Source organism: Pinus tabuliformis, chromosome 2_1 (genome assembly GCF_031772625.1).
Source record: "Pinus tabuliformis cultivar Carrire ecotype Pingquan chromosome 2_1, CPIR1, whole genome shotgun sequence".
Classification (NCBI taxonomy): domain Eukaryota; kingdom Viridiplantae; phylum Streptophyta; class Pinopsida; order Pinales; family Pinaceae; genus Pinus; species Pinus tabuliformis.
The window spans coordinates 96,227,040-96,232,015 of NC_142299.1; positions in this window are offsets into that span (position 1 = coordinate 96,227,040).

A 4,976-nucleotide genomic window follows, 5' to 3' on the forward strand; every position below is an offset into this window, starting at 1 on the left:
ACTAAATTTGTGGATAAAGTCACTTGTGATGTGATTATATGTTTTATTATGGCCTTTTGATTGGCTAACCTTATCAAAATTCTTAGAATACCCAACATGTTGAATACAATAACACTTACCTACCACATAAAGATAACACAAAATATCTTATTCACAATACATTAGAACTACCACAATAGCCTTCTCTTCAAAACATTCTCTAACTCTTATTCGACCACCATGTCCACATCATTATCTATCTTTGTAGCATCACTTTAATTAGAGGAATCTTGTACACCTCCACATTCAACATTTCCTTTGCATACTTATTGACCTTAGTTTCCTTGAGACACCACATTTAGAGGAATTTCAATAAACTTTACATTTTATCACCTACTACAAAGTCCTTTCTTTCTTGGAATCAGAGTTGGTACCCTCTTTTCATTGGTTCATCATCCAATTTGAAATCAATCATCACTTGAACCTTCCCTCCAGGTTCCTAATTTATAATTAAGTATCCATGATGTTTCCAACACATATTTGGCATGAACAATGGACATTGTGATCCAAGCCAATTATTAGACATATGTTATTCCAATTGTCCATATTTTGATTATTACAGAACAAATTTTCATCATGAAGACACTCCAAACTCATCAAGGATCCAACACTTCCTACCTTGTTGCTAAGAATGGCCAACCTCTACATCAATCTTGTTGGCTATCTTGGCATTATATGTAGTAGCATTTTCCCACTCTCCTAAAAGAATTGGAAGTCAATGCTTTTGTTGTTGGGAGGAATGATAGGGATTTTATGTCTTAGTCTTAGGATAAATATATCAAGGATATGTATTTCTCATTATTATTTGGGTAGGATATTACTATTGTGGTTTGAGAGTGATGAAGCCTTTCGATTTCCTATTCTTATAGCGTAGCAAAGATCATTTCTCTAGGTATCTCTATTATTATGCTTAGTTATTATTGCTTAGGATCTAGTTAGCATTTCTCTCCCATAATTGTTGATTTAGTTTTCTTATATAAAGCAATATAAGTTAGTGTTTCACTTAATAAAATACAACTAGATATTTTATCGTTTGCACTCTTGTGTTGAACATTTCTCATGAGTGGTTGAATTGAATCCACATTAATGTGGTAGAAGATGCTCTCTCTTGAGAGTATGAAGAATATGGGCCCCTTTTTTCACTCTCCTTCATAGTAGTTGGCTAGTTGAATGAAGCCCGTAAAGAGTGGTTAGTAGATCCCCACAACTCCTTGCTTAATATAACAAATTCAAATATAACCCCATGCATATTAGCGCTACACTTGCAAAATCAATAACTTCAATATAAAGGTTTTCATTATTTGAATAAGTAGTTAGGATAAAATCCGAGATGGTGTTATTTGAACTCTATGCTTCTCCAAGAATAGGTCATCTAGGATTTCAAAAAAGATATGTAAGGATCAAAAAGTTCATTTTTTGGGAAAGAATGAAGAAGGAAATATGCACTTTGTGGTAGAATGATACCTTTTCCAATGGCACAAGGGAGAAATAGTGAAACCTCTACGTGAACTACAACCTTTACCCATCCTTCTAGTTTATGGAATGACATTTTTGTGGGATTCAATGTAGTTTTTCCAAATCTAGAAATAAATCCATCATCATGGTTGTGGTTGACCACCTTCCAAATATGATTTTTTTCCCTCTACAACATCCCTTTAAAGCCTCGAAAATCACTCAAAGCATTCATGGATAGTGTCTTTCAAATCCATCATATGTTGCAATCCATTCTGATGAGACTATGACCAAACCACTTTCACTTACAATTTTTGCCACTCAATTGAATCTTAGCATGGCTTATTACTCCTAGGCCAATGGTTAAATTGAAGTTGTAAACTAGTGCTTGGAAGCATATTTGAGGTGCTTTACTTTAGAATGAATCCTAATGGGTTAAATGGTAACCTTGAATAGAATGTTGATACAATACAACTTATCTTAGTGCCACTCAAATGACTGCTTTTGCAGCAATTGTTGGTCAGCATAATTGTCCTATTTTTAACCTCTATCTTACCTTGAACACACTACCTAAGCCTTTGTTTTAACCTTGGAGCCTATTTATTCCTGCACTTCTCTTAAACTTGTACTCATTCCTGCACTTCTTTCATGGTTTTCATATTAAGGGTTATATATGAACTTAATTATTAATTAAATAGATTTAATATCTTATTTTCCTTTGCAACTTATATGTTCTCTTTCCTAAGGTAATTCGATAAGGCGAAAGTATTAATCAATGTGGAAGATGGGTTGGTGCAGGAATGATTCTTGTACCATCCATCGTTCTTGCACTTCCAAGGCAGCTATCAACTTCAACTTGGTTCACCACTTACGACCGAGACAACTTGACAAACTGCGTGGATTCTTTGCCAGAAGATCAGTCATCTTTGTTGGGCTTGGAGAATAGAGGAATATGCAGGATGTGAAGACTAGGGCTTCGATCGAGAACCCTTGTTTAGTCTTTTGTTAACAGCCGAGAGGCCCAAGATAAACTTTTGTTGTACTTTCTGTTGCGGCCTTGAGCCGAGAATGTATATTTAATAGGGTTTCTAGTGGAAGCTAGGTAGCGATACTCTGAGGAATTTTTGACATATATTGTGATCTTTTTGTGTGTTGCCATATTTTCTGGGATGGATCTCGGATCCATGATGTATATTTGCTACTTTTGAAGTTTAATACAAATTCCAGTTATGCATTTTCCTGTTCTAATATCTTTGTGATGTATTACTTGAGTACCTGAAGTTCTAGATCTCGTAGCAAGGAAATGAGTTGGTTGGCTAGGGCCCAGCTAACCGAGCTCATTCTCCCTTTTTCTTGAGGTGTGTTAAACTTATTTTTATGCATGGTTTGAGAAGGTTATATTTTTTTCTTTCATAGTTAACATGCTTTGACTTCTTCATAAGTTGTGTGATTTAGATCCGAAGTGTGTAGGCTTGGGTGTGTTTATTTCCTGCCTTTCGTGTTAACCCTGCTTTCCTTTTATGTGTTTTTAATTTCATTTCTTCAAAAGGAGTGTGTTTTAGTTACTTGCACCAGTGCGTTTTCATTTCTGGGAGTGAAGGTTTCTTAGTTTATTTTTGCAAGTTCATTTGCTTTCTTCTGCAAATCGTGTTTTATTTCTGAGTGGCGTTTCCAAGCACTATGAGTATGAAAGTTCAGTTTTGAATTAATTTATCTTTATGAGCTTTAATGAAACACTATTTTCATTATATAGATTTGTTCTCGCATTCGTTTCCCTTGTGGAAGTAACTTAGTTTAACACTGAAATTATTGAAGGGCCCTCTGAGCTAAAACTTCTATTTATAATAGGTGAATATCTGATTTACATAATAACAGTCATCTCGGGAAGAAGTCTACTCCTATTTGGATCAAATAGTTATTTTTCACATGCAAGAAGTTTCCTATTCTAGCAAGAATTTTTTTTACTTTCAAAGTACCTTTCATTGTTGAATGTATGATTAGTTAAAGAGTCTTTTACTTATGAATGTTTATTTCCTCAACTTTGTTTCACCTTGCAATTTATTCTTAGTTAACACCCTTTTCATTTTCTGCAAATGGTTTGGAAACCTAGTACAGGAACGCTGATTTCTTGGTACAGGAACCTTTGTTTTGGTACAGGAACTGATATCATGGTACAGGAACACAGTGTTCTGGTACAGGAACCCAAAGCTCTTGTATGAAGGTCGAAATCTTCAATGCATGCACAATACATACTTCGAGTGCAAGAACATCGCTTCAGTATAGGAATTTCGTTCTAGTACAGGAATGTTGTTGCGGTGCAAGAACGATGGTTCAGTGCAGGAAGGAAAACCTTCAATGAAGACAAATTTCCTTAACAATTTAATTACTTCTTTGTCCTATGGCTGCACTGAACTTAGTATCAAATATTTATCTTTTATTGATCAAGATTGTTCATGACAATTTGAAGTTCCTTTTATCGAGTTTCTGCAAAGTACTTTATTTTTCATTCCAGCACCATAATTATCTTGGTATTATTTTCTATGTGATCTTTTTTATTCTGCAAATTGTAATTAAGAAAGATAGAAACATATTTAGTGAGGGTTCATATCATTTCTTGGCATTTCCTATGCTAAGCCTCTAAGCTTACATAGTCCCGAGTTGACAAATTAATTGTTGAAAGAGTTTGTTGAACTGCAATTCCTGCACCCAACATCAATTTATCTCCAAAATCCCACATCAGTACTATCTTACTCACTCGAAGTCTTGAAGGCGTGGGAGGTAAACAAAACCATCATACCTCGAGATAACGTTATCCACATTCTTGAGAATAATCTAGTCATGGCTTAGAACAAGTTGAAGTAGCAAGATTATTAGTGTTGTTCCAAAAGGGGATCAAGTGTTCCTTTGTCTACATCCTAATAAGTATACCTCCCTCAAACATAAGCACCACTAGAAGCTTGCTCCCAAATTTTATGCCCCTTTAGTGTCCTAAAACATAGTGGGATATTTCCTTACAAATTGGACCTTCCAATCCACTCTACAATTCATCTAATATTTCATACCTCTTGCTTTAAGAAAGTGGTTGGATATAATTACTCTATTCGAACTAGTCTTCCAAAACTTGATGGCAAAGGTACCATTTGATTGTAGCTAGAGATTATCCTCAACAAAAGACAACTTAATCTCTAATAATGCAATATCAAAAAGGTCCTACTACAATGGAAAAATGCACTATTTAAGAATGTCATATGGGAACCAACAAAGATCCTTTAGTAATTCCCTCATCTCTGGCCTTGAGGATAGTGTTGCATTTTAAGGGGGAGGCCATGTTTGGTCCTATGCCAACCCCCTATATAAATAGATAGATAGGTTTCTATATATGAAGATAATCTATAATAAATAAGCCCCATTAGTTGTGTGAAAGAAATAATTATAAGAAGGTTTGCTATAAGGTTCCATATAGTAGAAAGTTCCTTCTCTAGAAT